The sequence below is a fragment of the Hippocampus bargibanti genome, linkage group LG05 (genome assembly GCF_051943395.1).
Source record: "Hippocampus bargibanti isolate YZ-2025 linkage group LG05, ASM5194339v1, whole genome shotgun sequence".
NCBI lineage: Eukaryota > Metazoa > Chordata > Actinopteri > Syngnathiformes > Syngnathidae > Hippocampus > Hippocampus bargibanti.
The window spans coordinates 23,905,012-23,929,926 of record NC_142738.1 but is presented as its reverse complement, the minus strand read 5'-3'; the positions used below and the strand labels follow the sequence as shown (position 1 = coordinate 23,929,926).

The window sequence follows — 24,915 nt, the reverse complement described above, 5'->3', positions numbered from 1 at the left end:
TTTGCAGGTTACGACTGAAACATGCAAGGGGCTGCCATTTGTTCTCCACAAGCTGCTCAACCAACCAACCAACGGCAACATCAGACGCATCGGTAGTCAAGGCCATCTGTGCGGTTGAGATCGGGTGGACCAGAAGAGTTGCACCCGCGAGAGCTTGCTTGGCTCGTTGAAAGGACTAGGCTCGTTGCCGGGCCCACTCGACGGGGTCATTAGCCTTCTTTTTACTCAAGGCACCGTAGAGGGGTTGTAGGAGGTCGGCTGCGTGAGGAAGAAACCGGTTGTAAAAATTGATCATGCCCAAAAACTCCTGCAGATCCTTGACTGTGGCCGGGCAGGGGAAATCTACCACTGCCTGCACTTTGGCGGGTAAGGGGATGGTCCCGGTGGGGAAATGCGGTTCCCCAAGAAATCGATCTTGGACAGACCAAATTGGCATTTCACAGGTTTAATGATAAGGCCGTGCGAATCAAGACGCTTGAAAACTTTAGTTAAGTGTGACAGGTGTTCCTCCGGTGAAGGGCTGGCCACAAGGATGTCATCTAAATAAACAAATACAAAATTAAGGCCTCGCAAGACTGAGTCCATCAGTCTTTGAAAGGTCTGTGTCCCCCCCGTCAAGCCAAAAGGCATGCGGAGAAATTCAAAGAGGCCAAAGGGGGTAATAACCGCAGTTTTTGGCACATCCTCTGCCCGTACCGGCACCTGGTGATAACCGTGAACTAGATCTACTAATGGCGAACTAGATCTACTAACGGCCAAACGTGCGGAAAAATCTTGAATGTGTGGGTTGGGGTAACAGTCATGTGTGGTTATGTTTTTAAGCTGACGAAAATCACTGCACGGCTACCAAGAAGCGTCACTTTTGGGCACCATGTGTAATGGTGAGGCCCACGGGCTGTTGGAACGCCTCACGATGCCCTTTAGCCATTGCCAATTTTGCCGGGTCGAGGCGACGAGCGCGGGCAAAAATTGCCGGGCCGACCGTGGGGATGAAATGCTCGACCCCGTGTTTCGGATCAGAATTGGAAAAGGCGGGGGTAGTTAAAAACGGGAAATTGGTCAGCAGATGTTCGTAAACGTCACCTGACATTAAATAATTAATTAAAAACGCTCCGAGCCCTCCAGCCTACACGGGAAAGTCGCGAAAGAGATGGCGTCAATCAAACGATGGTTAGCAATGTCCACAAGTAGTCCGTGAGCACATAAAAAATCTGTGCCGATTATCGGAACTGTGATCGAGGCAACTGTAAAGTTCCACTTGAATTCCCGTCCGTGGAAGCGCACAGTCACCGACTTGGAGCCAAAGTTGGCGATGGGCGAGCCGTTAGCTGCGCACAGAGGAGGCCTGCATCCACCTGCCGTCTTGTCCGCGGCGGTGGGCGTCAGCAGGCTTACTTGTGCCCCGCTGTCCACAAGAAAACGTCTTCCTGACAAGGAGTCCGTAATGAAAAGCAGCTCGTTTTCGTTGCTGGCGCCCACGGCTGCTACTGGGTGCTGCCGTTGGGAATTTCCCGGAGCCTCGTGGCGGCAGGGGGTACGCAGCGTCGAGCCTTTGCGCCAAACCGCTGATGGAAAAAACAGGTGGTCTTCCCGCGCCGCTTCTACGATACCACTCCTGCCACGACGGTCGGATCGATGCTTGATGCCCGTTCACCGAGGGGTTCGGCCGTCACGCTTTGCACGACGAACCGCCGTGTCGACAGAAGCACTCGATCCGCTTCTTCAGCCAAACCTTGATAGTCGCCGGTGGCTAAGCACGTTGAATTAGCTAGCGCGACGCGCGCTGAGGCTGGTAGCTGACAGAGGAATAGACGGGGGAAAAGGAATCCGGCCTCATCCAAACTTAAGAGCGACAGCATATTGTCCATGAGATCCACTGCTATTCCGTCGTCGAGTCCGGGAAGGGAACGAAGTCTGTCTGCTCTCTCATAGGCCGATAACGTGAACCTTCTGATCGGCAGTTCTTTTTCTCGCTCTGTGGAGGCGCGCGTAAGAGCGGCAGCACACGACGAGTAGTCTGCTCGTTGAGAGACGCCACGACCATGTTTTGGCTCATCTGTTATGATGCCTCATAGGTGGAAAAGCACTTCCACATGCTGGAACCACGAAGCCGGGTCGCTGTGCCAGAACTTTCAGGACTTTTTGGGATATGGCAGGCTGTCGGGTGCGAAAATTATGCAGACTTAGAAATAGCCGTGGCCAGGGTTGCAATTTTGAGAGTTATCAAATTTAGACAGACTTCTTGCAGGGTGACGGAGCCATCAACCCTAACATGGATCTTTCGCAAAGATGCAGCTCATGAATTTAGACAAAGCAAGTGAGTCAGCGTTGAAGGATTTTTAGCACAATCTGTGATGCTAACGAATAAAAGTCCATTGTTTCACATTGTAGCCGTTGAGGAAAGAGCACACACGACTGAATGTGGAGACGTGTTTATTCCAACAGCTAGCAAGTGGATCTAACTCAAACAGAAAATGCAGTGAAATATATGTGACATAAACCCACCCCCTCCCATGCACCTGCTGGGAGAGATGCCTGGTCCTAGTGCTCGCCACAACATATACGATGTAAAGTATGCGATTTTGGTCTTGACTCAAATGAAATAAGGAGTTGATAAGTGAAATGAATCATTGCAATTCACCGAACAATGAGTAATATATAGTCCACGGCAAGCATGGAAGTTAACCAAAGAAAACATAAGCGACACTAAGTGTAATTAAACAACACGTAAAGAGAGAGGGCTGCGGGCGCCAATAGGACAGGCCCCACAGGAACAAAATGGCCATTTCTAGCTTTTAATTGCAAACAGACTCTCATCACTGGCAATTAAAATGGTCACTGTCAGGCCAGATGTCATTCATCACACAGACAGACCAATTCATGCATAGCAGGGCTATTTCATTACAGATGTAGATGAACAATTGTTGATTTTAACTGATCACATCGGTCTGCATGTGTATGAGTAATCTGGGTACAAGAACAATGGCGACATCTGAGAAAAATAAACACAACAATTACAAATACGAACACTCTTGAAACAACAAAATCTAACACCATCAGGAATGACGGAAGATCTTTTTGCATGTGTAAAGAGTTTGATGTTTCTCTTTATTTGTAAGTAGGTTCGTTGTCAGATCTCCCAGGCAGGTGACGCGCAGAGCTTGATCGTGGCGTGGAGTCGAGCAAGTCGTGCCGTGATGTCCGTCCGACGCCCGGCGTGAGCCGGGCGCCTGTGCGGGGCTTTGTAAGTCTCTTTGAGTCTGTGAGTCCGAGATGATTCTGCCCTGTGGTTCGCCCAATCTCTCTGTCCCGCGACAGCTCCTTTTATACAATTTGCAAGCGTGTGCTATGCGTCAGGGTGATACGCACATCAAGGAGATCAAGGAATTGAAAGACATGAAAGTGTTGAAAAGCGCACTTCAAAATCATACACGCGTGTGACGCAACATGTCAACAAACAGCACATCATGGGAAATAGAAGCCACGTCTGTGTGTATCTACATTACTCATGATAGACAACACGCTAATTCTCAGGTTCACGGCTCTGTTGACAAATTTCTATCAGAAAAATGATAAGTAATTTTGAGGAGCCTTTATAGTAACTAACAAAATATATAAAAATGACATCAATGACAACAATCTAAATCATCCGGATACCTCACACAGGTTCCTGGGGCTTCGCTATCATTTATCAGTGATCAGCTGTGTCACGGACATTATTGTTGGCCTCAGAAAGCATGTTCCCTTGACCCAGAAGAGCAGAGCACTAAAACTTCTTGTCAGTTTTATTACATTGTCTCCATCCACCTCAAATTTAAGAGCCATATTTGTGCTGATTGCCTCCTAACAGCATGAGCAAGTTGGAGCATCATCTGAGCTGAGGGCATAACGCCACTGAAGCTCACTCTTCCTTTAGTTATCCAAATATACTCGACCTCACACAACATATCTCACAAAGCGTCTGTGTAAGATCTCAGTCGTACAGGAGTGGTCCATCAATGAAAAGGTTTCGTGAGCTGTCATCTGTACTTCTTTGAAGGTGTCGGACGTTTCGCTTCTTGTCCAAGAAACTTTGCTGACGAAGTTTCTTGGATAAGAAGCAAAACGTCTGACACCTTCAAAGAAGTACAGATGACGGCTGAAGAAACCTTTTAATCGATAGCTCACAGAGACATAAAAGAAGTGGTAGTCAACCACAATTGGGTCAACATGAAGCTTTGCATCAACTCGACACGGTGTTGCTATTCATTTGCATGCTCCGCTGGGTTTTACCACCATGAATCTGATCCTTGCACATACCATAAGCATTTATGTTAGGCTGTTGGAAAATATATTTGAAGAATAAAACAATATGTCAATGCTTGGCATTAAAAGTGAGTATGAATTAACAGCATCAGTTCATTTCTGTCCAACTGGGCAGATCAAGTAAATAAATAAATAAATAAATCACACTACTTGGCAACTTCTGTGGTGAGTCCAGTCTGCGGTCTTCATCAAGGAGTCAACAGAAACCAATCTGAGCAAAGATGAATGGATGTATATCTGGGTTTACAGTTTACGCTGAAGTACAAAAACAAAAAAGAAAAAAGTTATTTTGCCAGGCAAAGACAGAGACATGGTATACCAAGCTTCTCCTCACTATTTCCAGCTGAAACCTCAGTCAGGGCTCAATTTAACATGGCTCACAATGATGTCTGGAAAAAAAGAAAAGATGCCAGCACGCACATTATAATATTAATTACCAGTACCACAGTGTATTTGTGCGCACAAAGAGGAAAAATAGATCACATTTGTCCACACAAAATTGTTTTTTCAAAGAGATAAACAGCACCATATTTTGCAATGGAGCCCAAAGTAAGCATGAAACCTTTGAAAAGCTGCCTTAACCTTTGAAAAGCTTTTTGGTTGCTATAAAGCACAGGTGTCAAAGTCAAGGCCCGCGGGCCAAATCCAGCCCGCCACATCATTTTTTCCGGCCCGCGAAAGCAAATCAAACTTGTTAAATTCCATGATGATTGCTAAAATCTGATTCATAACGGCCCTCGAGAGGAAACCATAACTACAATGTGGCCCGCGGCAAAAATGACTTTGACACCCTTGCTATAAAGGCTTAAACAGACTGATAAAAGACTGAATGAAAAGCTGCTGCTGTGTACTTCTGGTCGTGCAAAAGAAGATAAAGGCACCGGGCGGATGGCAGCCGTGACAAGTCGACTAAACAAAGTGGCTGCTCAAGCAATGGTGCGTCGATCCCATCCACCTCTGACTTTGAGAAAGAGAACCAGTTATTGTTAAGACCTCCAAAGTTTTGGGTGGTCCATGTTATTGATGAACACGCATGCATGATGTGTGCCAGACAGACACATGAAAATACAGGATTAATACAGCTTGATAACATGCTCTGTTGAATGCATGCCATTTGCTCTGCCTCGAAAGAACTGCAGCACGATCAGTCACACTTCCTGTACATATTGTACATATGCCACTGATCTTGGAATGCATTTTTCTTTATGTATGTTTTCCCTCCTGTACTGATTGCATATCCAGAAAGGCTCTCGTGATGACTCATACCACCTGATTGTGTGCCAGCGGTATGTCAATAAACACTTGTACACACATGCAAAAATCACAGATAGACATCATGAGCCATCTTTTCAAGTGTGGACAAACAATGACAGCATCACACATCATTGCATGGGTATGAAGCAAACCTGTGCAGACTGCATTCATCCAAAAGAAGGAGTTTTACATAAAGTAATGGCATGGCTTGGGCCCATAAACGCTGAATAAAAGTGCAGTCAAATAGAATCAGTTACGACAAATGCTTTGCATTTTTGCACAAGATTAGTGCAATTTGAACACCATCTCCAGAGCAAATACCTCACACAAAAATACAAAATTGCGCCTAGGCAAGCCCATTCAAATCAAATTATATAGTATTACCTACAAAAATGTCCATAAATCCACTTGATTTATATGCAACAGCCCACTGTACAAGACAAGCAAAGCAGATATTTTAAAGCATAACACCTTAATGAATAGGATGTATCAATAAAGATCAGAGATCAGTTAACATTCCAAATCTGTGACATTGTGATGTCAGTGTCAAAATCAGAAGGGAACAGAAACATATTTTTGTCCTGACTTCTCAGTAAAAGGTCAATGAGACCATCCATCCATTTTTTGACAACATTTATCCTCACTAGGATCTATGGTGAGTTGGAACCTATCCCAGCTGACTTAAGACAAGAGCCTGGATACGCCCTGGACTGATACACAAATTCACCCTCACATTCACACCTATCGTGCACTTAGATTCTTCAGTCAACCAAAAATGCATGTTTTTGGAATGTGGGAGGGAATCGAAGCACCTGGAGAAAACCAACGCAAGCGTGAAAAAAACACCGTCTCCACACTGGAAGGCCTTTAAAGAAATGTCAATGCTTAACCTCAGAGCTGCGAGGCACACATACTAACCACTCCCCCATAATGCCGCCTGACAGAATGACATTTAATGTTTGTAATATGTATGCATTGCTGTTTAATCCCCTGTTATCACGAACCAGTGTTGACATAATTGCTACTGGGAATGTGCAAATGTTACAAAAACATTGGGTCTGGACATAAAATGAGAATCGGGCAGTTGGACCTCCAGTCTAAATTAAGCCCAAGTTACACAAAAGCAAACAGTGCTCATAAATATAGTTCGGGAGGTGAATGGATGTCAGTCCCCTGACAGTAAGCGGCTTCCAGCATGTGGAAGACAGCTCATAAATCATAGCACCCATTCACAGTAGTCAGCTATTTTGAGAGAGTAAACCTTCACTCAACACAGTCACTTAAAAAGACACCTTTTCAGCAGTAATGCATTTTGACAAGGTCTGTCATTCATATCAAAATAATATGGGCAATTATCTTCAGGATATTCTTGGCCGGGGTCAATATTGATCCCAAACAAACTGTGTGCATGTAAAACAAACTATAGATGACAGTTAAAAGCTTCTGTAGTCAGTATTGCTGTTGTATATTCTGTTTAAGTGTCAAATTAAAACATTGACATACTATAAATTGCCAAACGAACGTTCGTTTGGCAATTTGCATACTCAGCACCGGCAGCCAATCAGAAGCCTGTTTCGTGATGCGGACTACACCGTGACTGAGAAGTGTACTTGAGAGTTTTGAAAGCCGCTTAGAAAGAGGAGTCCACGTGGCTTTGAGCAGACAATGCAACGCAAACATTGCATTGTGCACCATGATGACAAACGACAACTGGAGCAAAATCTTCAGCAAGGGTTATTTACCATAAATTAAGCAAGGGAGAATTTGTGGTAGGCACTTCCTTAATTTAAAAAAATCCTTTATACTTCTGCAACGTTTTGTTGTTTTTTTTTGCGATCAGTCATCTTATTGTGTTGTGAAAAATGGGGCAGGCAACTTTATGGCCGGGCAGGCAACTTTTAAGAGTTGTCTGCCCGCGTGTCCGCTAACTTTTTGGCATGTGTTTCGGATACTGGTCTAATACAAAGCCTACTTTCACTTGGTGAAACGCTGTCGGACACGTTTTTGAGAGATAAATCCCGAATCTGGTCAACGGTCTGGTCTCGTATCATTAATTCTTCTCTGTCAATGACACTTGGTGGGCAGGTGTAAAATTAGGAAACTACTGTCTAATATATTAATATACAATGTCAATACATATCACAGATTTCAATGTTCAAAAATATTAATCACGAATGAAAAAATATGACCGAATAACTGATGATATTTTTTTGGCATTGAATATGAAAATATTTTTACCTTGTCGTTGTTACCCCTAATCAAAACAAATCAAAGTACATGTACGTATCTCATTGGTGCCATACCCCGTGTGGTAACATATTGAATCACCTCTGAAAATTGCTTTTGAAACACTGCCGAGAACCCTCACCTTCAACCTCTCGGGATTTCCTGCTCAATGTAATTGGAGTTTTTGGATGTATATGGTGTCATCATGGAATCAGAAATGGCAAACGGCGTTACATTTATTAATTCGGATCAGATTTAGAATAAAAATAATAGGTAGTTTGTTGAACAAGACGGCACAGAGACTAATACTCTGATTCTAATCTTTTTATGGCTATCTTTTGAACATTGGAGAATGCTTTGCAGACATTAACTTTGCATGCCTAGAAATGAGAAATCAGAATGTTGCACATTTGCACAAAGCAAATGGTGACAGATGATTGCCACTTTAATCGTCCAGCTCACACAGTTGGCCATCATTCATAAACAGGGAGTTCAATAACAGCATTTAGTTCAGTTTAGAAAAAGGAATCATAGAATTAAGTTTTGTACTTACCCTCCCATCTGATTATGAATCAAGAGCTGCTCTCAGCTGGTGTCACGCTCCTGTCAGAAATAAGACCAAATATGTTAACACACAAACAACAGCGATGGATGGATGGATGGATGGATGGATGGATGGATGGATGGATGGATGGATGGATGGATGGATGGATGGATGGATGGATGGACAGAGACAGACACAGCCACAGAAACTGACTGACGGACAGACAGATAGACAGACAAACAGACACACACACTTTTCCATCCGTGCTACTGAGCTGCCAACGACACACTCTTTTGGAGAAATTCAAGAGTACGAAAGAAAGAATCAAAATGACAGAAAAAGTCCCGGCCGGGATATGGCTTTGAGTAACAACACATCAATGTTGGTGGTAAGCTGCAAATTGAGGGCAGAAAGTGCGGCGGAGGAAGCAAACGCTGCTCACACACATGCCGACATAGTGGGACATGTCCAGCACGGTAGGCGAGGCTTGGGGCTAACACATAGCCAGCTTTCCCGGAGATCATCCACATCAAAAGAATGGAGAAAATTTGTGATTGAACAACTGCACCATCAGAAGCAAGCAGTTTGGTGGACCAAGGCAGATTCCCTTGGTAAACAGGCACCATGGACAAAGTGGGAAAGTGTGGAGATGAAGGGGATCAGTGAGAAGGATTTGTCGAGCATGTAACCCAAACAATCACCTTTTTCATCTGAGCTATGAATAATGATGCAGGACATGCTCTCCACTTAAGTCCAGCATTATTCAAGCCTCACCCAGGGACATTACACCCAGTGACAAAAGCAAGTCCTTGAGACTTAGTGATGCACTTGGACTCGGACTGACTTTAGCCAACGGTTAGTGATGTTATTTCTCTTTGGGTTGTAAGGTGACGCTGGTGGTGTTAAACGGCCTATGACGATAAATGGTCAAGCCCGTGCTGTGTCACAGCAGCACAGGCCATTCGACAAGATGACCAATTTTCTTGAATAACATCACCCGCTTTCAGTTTGTTGCAAGAAGAGATCCCATACAGCCGAAATTTTGGAATTCAAAAAAAGAAACATTCAGTATGACATGGGGCTCAAAGCTTATTAAATAAAAAAAAGCAGATATGGAAAACAAATACAAGCAAGAACGGGTAAGCATATTCTATTTGTTTCAGCACCACAATTCGCTTGAAAGGCATGCAAGATCAGTGATTATTACCAGTTATAATTAGGGGGAAAAAGAAAAAGAAAAACAAGTGTATTTTGGAATATGGTAGAGATAATGAGAATAGTTTTGATTCGGGTTCATAGGTACATCCCGGAGCCTCATGTGAGAACGAAGATGGAGAGTTGAACTTCCACTCCGACTCTGATGTTAAGTGACATGATGTTATGGAATACGTCATTATGTCCCGAGAGTGTCAGTCAGTATTTCAGTTTTTAAAATTCTGATCACAAAGAAAAATATATTGGTAATATTGAAGAATGTATGATATGGTGCACCTCAAAACAACATGTTTAAGCACACATGCAAACCGGAAAAGAGGTGTCTTTTGAGGCCATAAGACTTCCTGCGTGTGCGCCGACAACAAACTTAACTACACTTTGATGACTTGGTGGTTTGAACGTGTCCATTTTTCCAACCCTCACGGGGGCCGTGGGCGTGCTGGCACCTATCCCAAATGTCTTCTGAGGGTAGGCGAGGTACACTCTGAACTTTCACCACCGGAAATTGAGCAAAAAAAAAACAAAAAATAAACTAGAAATAGAAATACATCAAATACAAAGTATAAGATATATGCCCTAGCATTCACATTGTTATACACACACACATACGCATGGACAAACATTGACCCTTATGATTCAATAAACAATGCAATCATAGAAGGGCACTGATTTAAAACCCGTTATCTAAAGAGAGGAGGGGTTGCCTGACTTGTTTCGCAGTGTTTGTCTTTTCTATTTCATGTATTTTGTACTCAAATCGGAGTTTCATTTATCAGAATTTAGTTTGGACACGACGTCATCTATAAACATTCCAAGAACCAGGACTGAGGACTGTCACGACACAATTACACCCTGCTGCTCCCCCCTGCCTGCTTTTTTTGGGATTCACCATCATGCAAACCGTGACAAGGAATATGGATACGTTATCAGCACTGCACTCCCTTAAAATGTAAACATAATTGAAACTCAGTAAAACCACTTGTGCTTTAACACAAGAGTGTGTGTGTGTGTGTGTGTGTGTGTGTGTGTGTGTGTGTGTGTGTGTGTGTGTGTGTGTGTGTGTGTGTGTGTGTGTGTGTGTGTGTGTGTGTGTGTGTGTGCGAGAGTGGCTGCCTTTCCAGCAGCTCATGTATTTTGTTTTTCTACTTTCATTCCCTTCATCACTTTGCTGCTGTGAAATGTATATTTCTCCACTGTGAGACTAATAAAGGTTAATCCAATCCAATCCAACAACATCTGAAGCTGTAACAAAGCGCTTAACGTGGACAGCTATCATATGCAAGAAATAAAGCAGTGACAAAAATAGTAGAAAGCACCAGGAAGTAAAACCAAGATCACAAGTCGGAATCATGCTGAGTCGAATGCCAAAGAGTACAAGTGAGTTTTGAGACGGGTTTTAAAGATGGGCAGCGAGGGGGCTTGCGAATGTTCAGTGGCAGGTCATTCCAGAGAGTGGGACCAGCAATGGAAAAGGCTCGATCCCCTCTGAGCCTCCGTTTAGTTTTTGTTAATGTCTGGTCAGCAGACCTGAGGCGCCGCAAGGTGTGTAGGGGTGGATGAGTTCGGAGAGGTAAGGAGGAGCGAGGCCATTTAAAGATTTGAAGACAAATAATAAGATCTTCAAAAGGACTCTAAAATGCATAAGGAGCCAGTGGAGGGATGCCAGAGTAAGAAATTCAAATTGCTGCTGGGGACTGCAAATTTCCCCATTGTGAGACGAATAAAGGTTTTCCGATTCTGATTCTGATGTGCTCCCTCTTATGAGTACCAGTCAAGAGGTGAGTAGCAGCATTCTGGACCAGCTGGAGGGAGACGCTTCATGGAGGATTGGCTGACTCCAAAGTAAAGCACATTACAGTAATCGAGCCGAGATGTGACAAAGGCATGAATTACTGCTTCAAGGGGCTCGTGAGAAAGGATAGGTTTTCTTTTAGCCAGCTGCCGAAGATAAAAGAGGCTGGATTTAACAACAGCACTAATTTGTCGGTCAAGTTTAAAGTTACTTTCCAGTTTAAGAACCAACTTTGAAACTGTGGAATTCAGATAAGGAGCCAGGGGGCTCAAGTCGACAGGGTGAGATGTAAATGGATCACTGGTACCTAACAGGATAAATTCTGTCTTCTTTGCACTGAAGTTCAAGAGGTTTGTGTCATCCAGGTTTTGATTTCCTGCAGGCAGGATAAAAGTGGCCTTAACGAGAAAGTGTCTTTTTGGATAAGTGGGACATACCTGTAGATCCGACTGTCATCTTCATAGCAGTGGAAGGAAATTCTATGTTTCCTAATGGAACCCAATGGGAGCAGGTATAGTAAGAACAACATATGTCCCAAAATTCAGCCCTGCGGAACTCCACATGACAGAAGTGCAGTACGTGACTCAGAACAGCCTATGCAAACATTATTATTATTAAAGGTTCTGTCAGAAAGGTAGGCCCTAAGCCAGTCGAGGGCACTACCAGTCATGACCACCAAGAGCTGCAAACGAAACAGTAGAATATTGTGATCTACTGTATTCAATGTCGCAGTCGGATCTAATAAAACCAGACACACAAAATCTCCAGTGTCATTGGCCAGGAGGATGTTATTAGAAACCCATAGCATGGCTGACTCTGTGCTATGCATCGTCTTGAAACCTGACTGGATGTTCAGCCAAGAAAGATTACATGACTTGGATTGGTGAAGTTCAGTCAGTAAAAAGCAAACTCGTGAGGCCACGCACCTTACATTCACCGCTATGCATCAGCTTCACATAAAACACTTGGGATTATATAATCTTTAATAGACTTCCCATGCCCGAGCCAACAGTATTTATTGGCGGACCAATCCATTTTATTGATTGGATAGCGGCTTTTATATCGCTGATAGACCGTAAAGGTATTTCTGCTGCAGAAAAATGTCTTACTCGAAAAAGTACTGGTCACTCGTCCAGCTCGTAAATGCTTGCAAGGAACTCTCTTTAGCATGAAGAAAAAAAACAGATATGGCCAGACATTCTTTCTACAAACAATATTTAAAAAAGAATATCCTGAGCTGGCCAACATTACATGCCAAGGACACTGATACAAGTTTACAGACTTCATAAATAGTTTGTTCTTATGCTATTCCACAGGTAAATGGGCTAAAACTATTACATGACTCAAAATCCATTGGTGAAAGGGACACTTTGATCCTCTCCTCTTTCATCTGGAACTGCTTCATACAACAAAGGGTGCAGAAAATGCTGAAGATTGAATGACTGTCTGTCTTTTGTGTTGTGTCACATTATTATTATTTTTTTGTTTGTTTGCTTTGGGAGTGAGCAGGTTGGATAGGATCAGGAATGAATATATCAGAGGGACAGCTCATATTAGAGGCATTGGAGAGGCTAGATGGAATACACTGATTCGCTGTGACGACCCCTGAAAGGAAAAGCCGAAAGGAAAAGAAGTTGTTTTGACTTCAAGATGGTGCCGCGAGAGTGGTTCCCCTTACAGCAGCTTCTGTATTTTGTTTTTCTACTTCTTCCTTTCCTTTACTCTTCTTTTTATAACTCTGCTGCTGTGAAATGTAAATTTCTCCATTGTGAGACAAATAAAGGCCAATCCAGTCCAGTCTAATCCAATCAAAAACAGCCCCACTAGGCAATTGCTATATTGGCATGACATGTTGCAAAAGCCCAACAAGATGGTAATGATTTACCATCTTTTGTAGTTGTAATTAAAGGGATTTATGCAACCCAGTCACCTCCATGGATGGAACAATTTGCGGGAAAGTAAGACAATTAAGGCATTCAAGCATTAAACCAACTATACAGAATGAAGAAATGATGTCGAGACAAAGTATATTTGAGAGTTTTGAAAGGCACTTAGAAATTGAACGCACATTAAAAGTATCTTGGAAAGAAGAATTTCAGGTGGCTTGTAGCAGACGACGCAACACAAACATTGCATTGTGGAAAATGAGTGTATGGACAAACGACCAACTGGGGCAAAATCATCAGCAAGGGATATTTACGATAAATAAAGCAAGGGAGCATTTGTGGTAGGTACATCGTGAATAAAAACAATCCTTAATTCTCGGCAACAATGTGTTTTTTTTTGCAATTGGTTGTCTTATTGTGTTTCAAGTTGTGAAAAATGGGGCAGGCAACTTTATGGCCGGGCAGGCAACTTTATGGCCGGGCAGCCAACTTTTCAGCGTTGTCTGCCCTGGTGTCTGCTAACTTTTTTCTCATGAGTTTCAGACACTGCCTTTATACGTGTCAAAACGTTGCAAAAGGATTCTAAAGCAAAGAGGGACAGTGATAGACGATTGAATTTTTATGGCCGCCTGTAAATGCAAGTAAACACAACAGAGACAACACAAGATGGCACAACAGAGACCGGGAAGGACATTGTGTGAGTACCTCAATGATTTTTTTTCAGTGTGAGTGATGCTCAAAGTAACGCATCTGCATTGATAGTGAGGTAAGCCATCCACTACAAAGCATTTATCACGCTGAAAAAAGTGCATCCCATGCCTTCGCATCACATTTCTACTCATATACTCATCTGCTTCATGTAACAAAGAGGGTACAGAAAGTGCTTATAATGAATGACTCTATGTGTATTTGTGTTGTTATATTGTCTTTGTGTTGTCATATTATTTGTTATTTTGTTTTTGTTGTTCTTTTGACTTATAGACGGCGCCGCAAGAGTGGCGGCTTTTCCAGCAGCTCATGTATTTTGTTTTTTTACTTTCATTCCTTTCATCACTTTGCTGCTGTGAAATGTAAATTTCTCCACTGTGAGACTAATAAAGGCAAATCCAATGCAAATCCAATGCATTGATTTCCTTTTGGTAAACAGATGTATGTGTAAGTGTACGTGTGCATGGACGCCTGCGTGCGAATGCACACCGATGCATGGGTGCGGGCGGGCACAAGCGGTCACAATCCATTGTGAAAGATTGGTTGGCCTGAAAAATAAATACTTGCTCCAAAAAGATTGGGCAAGATTGTAATTTGAGCTTTCGATTTGCCCACTCTGCATGTGTTCTACCACACAGCTATGGGGGAGAGCACGCCAACTCCTAACGTGAGTGGCTTCATCACATGGAGAAAGAAAGATTCAAAGTACAAGCGGCTGGTTGTGACTATCTGCACTTGGGATGGTGGAAACATGGGAGACTTTAGTACACAACCACAAGACCACAGGATGACTGTGCATCTCTTTGGCGCCGACTGCACACATTTGTGGAAGACAATGAAACTATTTTAAACGATATCCCAGCATGTTACTAAAACCAAGCTAAAGAACCTTTCTTCCAATAAGACACCAACGGGAAAGTGCTGAGCATACATTGGAACATACAAAAAGATAGTCTTCCGCACGACATGGGAATATTTTATTCAGGATATGATCCTTCTGCAATTGGCTGGCAACCATTTGAGGGTGTACCCCGCCCACTGCCTGAAGACAGATGGGATCGGCTCCAAGATATGCGGATTATAAAATTGATGAGTGGATGGATGGATATATGATTCTTTATAATTTGTTGTTCCATGCCTTCTCAGTGCCAAGAAAACCTTGCAAGAAATGTGTAGTCAAGGTAGCAACTGGGATGATCCCTTACTTGAACACGGTGGGAGTGATGGAAGAAAGACAAACAACTTGTCAAAAGTACAGATAACCACTTTGGAAAAGTGCCATAAAGAGAGATGCGTTATTTCTCAAACGTTTTAAGCAAAATGTCAAATAAAGTGCATGTGGTCTTGTGCACTCCAAACTCACGTTCATACTCCAAACATCCTCTTCGGTGCTGAAATCTAATCATACTGTAGCCTCTCGCTAATGCCGGGGTCGCTGTTTGTGTCCTGATTTTTTGGGGGGGACATTTAAACTCATTCACTGCTTTGAATTGAAAAGCATGACGTGGATCGCCATTCCTGAATTTCGGGTTTTGTTTTTTCTTGCGGAGAGGGGTGGGGGTTGCCGATAAAGCGCCGGTCAGACCTCTGGCAATGTTTTCCCTGCCACGAGGAAGAAGCATTTGCCTTTTGTACAGACGCCCCCATTTGAAGATCAAATAACTCCAGACCTACATAACTTAGAAATTAACCATTTTTTTCTGATGAAAGATGAGAGTTTTCTTATGCTGCATTGAATGTTTATGTATTCCTAAAAGTCAATATTCTGTAGGTCCTGCAATTTGAGTGAAAATGACAAAAATCTTGGCACTGGAATGGGCACATTTATGCACATCATCTGGCAGTGAATGAGTTAATGACCACAATGTACCTTGCTCACGTTTCTATAGTGATATATGCTATTGAGATATGATATATGAATGGCTGGTGAATGGATTGGTCCACACTAAGTTTGAGTGGTTTTCCATCGGGGTTTACACAAAGCAAAATTGGCATTGTGTGTCTCATAGAGTCACTTACATGCAAAACAGCAGCCGGGTACAAGCCGGGCGCTTATGTTACACGTGCAGAATGTCAGAGGCGCAAGCAAAGCCATTCAGATGGCAAAAGCATGAGAGCATTCCAGGTTACACCAGTGACTTGCGTGACCAGTGATCCTAACACCGACCCTCCTCTTTGCCGAAGACAATCAGCATGAAGCCGCATTAAGAGTTGCAACATGGTCAAAACAGACATTCCACAAATCAGTCCAAAACATGTCACATGACTTCCTAACATGATATTAGCCCTGTGCCAGTCTGGCATATAGAATCCCTTACACATAAAATGCAGAAAGTCTGTCAGGTCAAAATGATTTCTGGATAATATGACGTGTGCGTCGCCCAAGGATGTGTTCCTAGAGATTGCCCAACTGTCGTGTAGAGTGAAACGCCCATCACTCCCCGACCACATCACCATGCTTCTCTTTTTGTCCGAAAATACCATGTGTGCCATCTCAACATCTGCATTCATCAGATGCATGCGCTTTTAGTTCCTGCACAGCCAAGCTCCAGTGTGGACTTCATGCCCACACCACAAACTGTTTCCCTGCTGCCTGGATCGGTGTGTGGTCACTCGCCCGATAAAAGACACGCAACGGAAATATTTATTTATTCTCAATGTGGCTTTATTTTTCTGTGAACACGTTTGAGGGAGAGGGGGTTATTTTGGGCATGACATAGTAACTCAAAGACTTTTTTCATCCGTTAACATAGTTTTTAGTGGAGATTCACCAAATAGGGAGGTAGGTGGGTAGATGGGTGGGTATGGGTTTAGGTAGACAGGTAGGTACGTAGGTAGGTAGGCAGGTAGGTAAGGGTGGGTGGTGGTTGGGTTCGTTTTGGGTTGTGTAGATGGGTAGGTGAATGGCTGGATGAAGGACAGAGGGACAGAAGGACGAAGAGACGAACGGACAGGCGGGCGGGATCATGTATAAACCAGAACGGAATTAGAAAAACAAAACACAATGTGATAAACCAAAGGTTAGTTGTTGTAACTGGGGAAAATACAAAGAGGCAAAACAAAGATCTGCCAACAAATGATCTGAATTATGAGGACGAAAACTGGATAAAGTTGTCATGGTTTGCAAGGTGGTGATGGTGGTTGTCGATCCCCAAAAAAGCAGGCAGGAGGGAGCAGCAGGATGTAGTTGACAAATTGTATTAAAATAAAGTCAGCAAGAACAAAATCTAAAACATCAAAGTCATCTGAACAGAAAAGTACAAAGTATCAAAGAAAACCATGAGTAAAAATCTGCCAAGACGAAACAAACCTGACAGGGTGTAACAAAAACATACAGTGCAATACAATCCACTGCAGTACAATGCAATGATCCGACCCCGAATGGTCGTGCTGGGAGTCCTTTAAACTGCCACTGATGAGGACGAGCAACACTTGTGCAACTGAGGGCAGGGCCATCAGCGCTATCCGTTGGTCGCCAACCAGAACGTGACAGTCTGCCACGGATTGGAACGACCAACGGCTGTGCAGGTGCTGGCCGGGCCCACAGTGTCACCAACCAGATCGTGACAAAAGTAAATTAGTGATTGTAGTTCTGCTCTGCCAAGGTTCTTCGCACCTCTCTGTCATTTACCATCAAGGAGGATAAAAAATCATTTTAAAAGGAACATTTAAAAGTGATTTCATTCTCAAAAGGAAATAAGAGTTTGGAAAAAAAATAACTCTCCCACATCCAGAAGAAGGATGTCACAAATCAAAGCATGTTGCTTCAAGTTGATCTCCTTCACAGTCTCGTTCCTTTAGTGTTATAAATTTTGGGGTCTGCTTCTTTGCTGTCACTCCTGGCTTCCCATCATAAACAGGGCAACTCGCCAGAAAGACGAGACCGATAAATTGACAGAGGCCATCTGTTATTTGATCATTCAAGAAAAATCTTTACGTTGAAATTGTGGCAGTGCCACTCACTGCTTTTGTGTCCATCAAAGATCACAGCTGCTTTCCGAATTTACTTTTTTTTCTGGCACAGATGATTGGGTAAAAGTACAGTCCACCTGGGATAAAAGCTAGCATCAAATCCCTGCTAGTATATATATAATTGGAACACATCCTGTCTTGAAGAATGATTATGTGAAAGGCTTAACTGGACTTACTGAATGGCTATTCCATCCAAAGCACCCATATCACAGAGTAATGTGGATTTCCTGAAGCCAAGGCCAAATTTATACAGAACAATATGTTGTCATCTGAAAATTAAAAGAGAGCCATTCATTTTTTGGGTACAAACTTGATGTTCACAAACTGTGAATGCTCCGGTCGAAGGCATCCTAAAGAGACAATCTTGTTTCATCATCAACCAAGGAGGCCTGAGGAGGTGTCTGCCTCCTTCTTCAAACCGAGTTCACATTATCTCATCTTCGAGCCACCAATCTCTGATCACATCAGCAGGATTAAGTACACCCTCTGCAATGCTTCCTGTCTAAAGCTATTAAATGCTCCTGGATCCATTACAAACCCATAGACACTATGGATTTGTGTGGGCTGGTTATGTTGACACATGGAAGCAATTATTGCTCAAAGACATAAATGATCTGATGAACAACCAAAAATATGAATTTATATCATATCCAAATAGATTCACCCAACATAATCTGAGACGTAAAATGCCTTATTGACCCATATTACTAACCATTTATAACATTGTGATTACACTATCCCCTACAAATATACAGTGCAATTACTATTTGTTTAAAATGTAAATGCTGCATGAACGCGGTTCAGTAGGAGGGGATACATTGCGATAGTTTTCAAGTCCAAGGCATGGATCAATGTTTGTCTGGCACATCTGATTCAATAAAATAGACGGTCAGCCACGCGGTCCCTCATGTCAAGGCTGAAAAAGAACCTGAAACCTGAGTTTGAATAGCTGTCGATTGCAGATAACACTTTGGATCAAGATAAATAATCTCGTATCATTGGACATCAAATCCAGCTCCTGATCAAGTTAACTTTGACAAAAATAAAATCAAGCAAGTCAAGCCACGTCACGAAAAGAGTACGTCAAGTAATGGCATGGTTTCAGCATCTCAAAAGTCTAGTGATAAAGTCTTTCCCGGGACAGCGTAGGCCCAACTGTAAAAACCAAATTCCAACAAAGTTCAGGCATTGCATTGAAAATATATCAAAACAAAATACACTGATTTGCAAATCACGCTCAGCCAACAATTTTTGGTTTTGAGCAAATACTGGGGGGAATGCATCTTCATTTGCTTTGTTCATGTGCCGGTCTGGAATGCTAAAATACTTTTGTGCGTTAATACTTTGGAAATCCCAACAATTACCTGTTTGAGAAGGGTCATGTCAATGTCGCTTTCACTCAGTCGAAGTTTTGTGAACCACTTCAAAAATCTCAATTTCCTCCACATCCTTAAGGCACATTAAGTGTGGACTTCTCTTCGCCAATCGACTCATACAGTGCTCAACATATCATTGCGTGGTTGCATATGGATTATTTCTTAGTTTGTTTGCACGTTCAGGGCCAACATTTACAAAGAATGCCCTGAGGGTACTTGCGACTTCTTCCACATTATAGCTATCCACCCTAAAATATTTGTGGAGAGCAATATTGTTTTTATACCGTTTCTTATCAGATCATAATTTATAATCCCCAAATTCCTTTTGTGTTATTTTTATTATCATCTCATTTCTTATCATCTTCACTTTTACTACTACATGCTCTTTGTGTGTCCGGCACGTGGTGGGACTGGAATCTGCTCGGAGTGTCTTCAGCTCACCCACGACTCTTATTAGGATAAGTTATAGAAGATATTAATTATATTGAAACGGTTTTGCACATTTACATTTGCACAGTATACAGTTGACATTTTTATTTTGTTATGCATAGAATATCTGTGGACTGCAAATTTCCCCATTGTGGAACGAATAAAGGTTTTCTGATTCTGATTCGAAACTCGATGGCTGGTTGAAGGTGACAGCCACCTTTTAAACAACATAATATTGAGAATACAATAGTTTGCAAACAAAAAGTTTGTTTACAGTGTCGTCACCAGGGGGGGAAAAGACGTTTTATAGGTATATAGGTGAAACTTCGAGACTGTATTTGCTTAGAAATTCTGGAGGAATGTTTGCCTCGTCGTACGAAAACAAACAAAACAAAACAAACAACAGGCACTGTGCGTGAATGGGTGCATGCGTGGGTGCGTGCATGCGTGTTGGGTCTTCTACCCACTTATCATCACGTGACCAAGAAGAGCTAAACCAGATGGTGGAGAATTACCTTCCAGGCCGCGCTTCCTTGACTGTTTCTTCATAATTCACACCGTTAACAAACAACTCAAACGTGGTATATTCAAAAGAATAAACAAGTCAGCCATTACTAACCCATAAAACTATCTGGCTGACTTCACGCTGGCCTTGCTTGTTGCAAGGCCATTGACTCAATGCGAGTTCACTCAGTGCAAGAGAGGAGTTTTGTCATACTCCTCCTTGTTTACATCTGATTTCTCCCAGGGTTTCTTTCAGGACGGCTGCCAGCCACACTCACTTCGTCATGGTGCTCAGCAGCGACAATGTCCAACGTGGGTGTCTCCTGATCTTGTCTCATCGTCTCTAATTGCGCGAAGCTTTGGCTCGGCCAATGGACAGCTGGGCACAACAACCTTCACCTTAATCACAGAGGTTACGTCTTGCAAAGCTGAGTAATGCTTGCAGGATGCACCCATAAAAATAAACTGCTCTTGCCCTGCCCAGTGCAAAGCCCATTAGCAATGGAGTTTGTTTTGTTTGTTTTTTTCCCCTCTCGTCTATTCTCTCCTTTTGTTCACTGACAGTCTGTCATGACGTAACATGTATGCCCTTACATGAAGCAGGCACTTTCACAAACAAACATGCAAATACAACCGCGGAACAAATTCTTTTAACTTCTATTAGATGGATTTTGTTATGCACCTTGTTCAACCACTGACTTTAAAAGGATTTGTTGATATTCACAACATTTCATATTCTGGACCTCACTGGGGGACATGAAATAGGATGACTGGCTGCTGATGAGAGATAATGAGGTCGGTTTCCAAATTGCAATTTACCAACTAACAAGCAGAAGCTGAAAACACGTGTCGCCTCACAGATGATTAATTGGATTAGGGCCTACTTGTGAATTTATGGGAAATAAAAAATCTTTACAAAGCTTAATTTTGGAAGTTTTGGCCAAGGTACTACGGTCAGTTCCCTCTGGTCTTACCGCACGTTTAGATATTTTCTAGGCATCTGATGAATTTATGTTTTTTTTTTTTTTTTGTGGGGAAGGGTGGGGCATAAATGGCACAAAGACTTCTGAAAGGATGGCTGTATTGCAAACTTTTATTCATTCATTCATTCATTCATTCATTCATCTTTCAAACTGCTTTATCCTCACAAGGGTCACCGGGGGTGTGAGAGCCTATCTCAGATGTCTTCGGGCAGTAGGCGTATGACACCCTGTTTTCCCACCATGTTTTCCCATTCAAAGATTATCCAATTATATCTGTATTGGAAGTTCAATAAAAGAATAGTTTAAAGGGCAACCGATGTCACTTTTTTGTTTGTCATATGCAACCTGGACATGAGAATTAGGGTGTCATGCAAACTGAAAAGTACATCTCTCTTCCACTACACAGAATGTGAACAGTCCGGTGAAATAATCATCTGTGCAGCTGAAACCTGTCCAGCTTCTCAAGCCAGAGAGCTAACAAGGCTTTTCTGTTTCATGCTCTCTGGTGACTCTGGTGGCAGAATGTCTTTTACGGACTGGGCTTGGCCTCAGATGCTGTACTCGTAACGCAAGGACACAACCCCGCCATCAGACAAGGAGGCTCGGCAAAGTGTCTGACTTTGTGAAGTCCCAGAAACAGTCCAAAACACAATAAATCTTTTCATGTATCTCCACTCGTGCACACTCACAGCAACATAAATCAACACGCAAACACTGACACTGGTGAATCCCGATTTGGTTGAACGTAAACCAAGACGGAGGGGAGGGGGATGAAATGTTAGACTGCGGTGATTAACCACCAGAAAAGCCACATAGTCCTAGTTACCAAAGAATGGTGCAATCTGACCAGGAGAAAATACATTTTTAGATCAGCCCTTTAAAACAAATTATACGACATGCCACATCTGGCAGAATCATATTTATTGTGGCAACAAAAATCCGAGCATTTAAATCAAGCGCAGCCTTTTCTCAGAGTGGCGTTTTCTTTCATCACATAAGAACATAAGAGCTTTCTGGCGTTAACAAACAAGCAGTCGTTCTCCCATGGAATTACACGTGGACTCATTCCAAACTAGATGATCTCGCTCGGTCCCTAATGTCTCTGAAAACAAAAGGGCCATTTTGGCTTGTTCAAACTCAATAGAGTGTGAACAAAAATGACTTTGTATGATACAGTTCCTCATGTCTCTGATGGGAAGTGAAAAGAAAGCCGGAACAATGGCCGTGTGAGATTATCCTTACACAGTTACATATTTACACCTGTGTTATGGATCTGGATTTTTCAGTGAAATTCAACCTGACATTTGCCAAGGAACATTCCTCCATAATGATGTAGAAATAACTGAAGCAAAAGATGCAGTGCCAGGTACAGTGTGTCAACCATTTATATGACCTGACCGGTGCAAGTAAAAACAAAACAAAACTAACAAACCCTCCCAAAAAATACTGAAATAAAAAAAGCTGCTAATGGAGCCGGCTCTTCATTATTATTCAAGAAATGCATGAAACCTTCACAGGAATGAATTACGCAGTCTCACTTCACGCCAAAGTAGATCATCTCAACTTTTTTTGCAGCTTCGATTCAACTGACACTGTGCTTCTCTATCTCAGTGACTTCCACAGTGCAATCCATTAGTCCATTGGGTATTCAACAAAGGGTAAAACACTCCCTTTCCGAACATATTACCTTGCTGTTGGACAAAAACATCTGGTGAGGAGGTTTTATGTGAGACAACATGTTATGTTTACAGCCTCTTAGTAACAGCCAAATTAGTTCCCCAGTTGGTGTAGCTTAGACACATGATCTGACAAAAAACGGGGGGTGCTCACTTTCTGAAGGAATTTTGCTCCTCTGGCAGCAACATGACCCATTAAAAATAATGTAAAAAAAAAAAAAAAAACAATACTCAGTTATGCCATACCCGGTCACTAATGCAATAGGAGAATGACAATAACAGCAAATAAGTATCTAAAAAAGACAAAAACATATAGAACATAACTGTAAAACAACCAAATGAAAAATAGTCTGTACAATATGTTCCAACATATTGGTACATTGCTGCGCAAAACAGCTCATTAAACACCATAAGTCACCTCTAAACCATAAAAAGTGTGGTGAGCATGTAATCCAAGGGATCTTTGTAATAAATTTGAAATAAATCCACTTGGCGTTTGCCAGCTTGGTGGTCAAATGGTTAAGCATGTCGCCTCTCAGTTCTGAGACTCGAGGTTTGGATCTTCGAGTGACTTCGAGTGTGGAGTTTCAATGTTCTCACCAAGCTTGCATGCTGGATTTTCTTCAGGTACTGCGGCTTTCTTTGACATTACGAAAGCATATTCGGTTCATTGAAGAATCTAAATCGGGGATTTTTTTTGAGTGTTTGATCAACCAGTTCGGAAACATTAACATCAATATGGCAGCCATTATTTCAATAAATATCTCTGTAAAGTGTGTACATATTTAAATGATCACTACTACTGCATACCAATAAATAAAACCACAATGTCCAATCACAGGTGAGTGATGTTTAGAACACGTCCATGAGCTACTTTTGTAGTTGCCTTGTGTGTACCGCGGGCACAATGTTGGTAAATACTTCTCTAAACTGTCCGTAGGTGTGAATGTTTTCATGTTGACGTGCTCGCTGACTTGTCCAGAATATACGGTACATATCAGCCTCAAGTAAGCCGGTAGCCTCCAGCTCGCCTCTGGTTGTAAAGATGAAGTCGGTGATCAAAGAAATGGAAGGACGGATGCTTCGATCACACAGTGTAAACTGTCAATTGTTGAGTCTAAATGCTGAGTAGGAGCAGACGAGGTTAACAATAGAACTGATCATGTTACAAGAGAAGCAAAAGTACAGAAGCATACATACAGAAATAAGTATTTTGGTGCTACCCGTAGCCAGATGTCTATGAGTTACAATTACAGTATTTTGCCAATCGGGTTTAATTGTGTCATAGTGGGACAGAAGTGGCACAAGTTAACTGGTGAGGACAAATACATCACTGTTAAGATGTAAATGTTGAAACGTTTCTGCATACATTTCAGGATTTTTTTGTTTCTATTTTGATAAGATTGTCATTGTTGTGCAGGTGCACACCAAATTAAATGTGCTGAATGTGGTCAATTGTGATTATTTTGGTGGTTCCAGAAGATAAAATCATCCAGATATCTATTTTATTTTCAAGAGGACAATACATCAAAATCTATCTGGAAAAGATAGAAAATAAAATGATCTGGACCCAGATACATATTTTTAAGAGGATATATATGCAGTACACTACTGACACAAATAAAATGGAGTAAATGTAGCCAATATTTTTTTTTACATTGGGAGAAGGATGCTGAGCCTTGAACTGCCAGAACAGAGACCAAGAGGAAAACCAAAGAGTTGGTTTATGGATGTTGTGAAAGAGGGCACGGAGGTAGCTGGTGTGAGAAAAGAGGATGCACAAAAAAGGGTTAGATGGAGGACACTGATTCGCTGTGGCGACACCTGAAGAAAAAAGCCCAAGAAAGCCCAAAGGAAAATAACTTTTTTCCTTCAGTGTGCCATTCAAATGCTCTTCCAATGTTCATTAGTTCATTCATGGCCATTGCCGAAAAATCGAGCCCTGTGAGCTGCATTTGCATAAAAAACAGCAACAACGCCATTGAACGTGACTCCATTGCAAGCTTTCAAAAGAAAGCTCAACCACTGCGAGCGGGAAGACATCG

At 42.3% G+C, this 24,915-nt stretch overlaps 1 long non-coding RNA gene across 1 annotated transcript; it reads right to left on the bottom strand.

The window, feature by feature from the left end:
* Positions 1 to 4,111: 4,111 nt before the first annotated feature.
* LOC148898272 (uncharacterized) lies at positions 4,112 to 8,595 on the bottom strand. Its single transcript, XR_016115084.1, has 3 exons — positions 8,339 to 8,595; positions 4,640 to 4,694; positions 4,112 to 4,560 (listed from the first exon to the last, which is right to left on the bottom strand). It is a non-coding gene; the product is annotated as an uncharacterized LOC148898272 (long non-coding RNA).
* Positions 8,596 to 24,915: the final 16,320 nt, after the last annotated feature.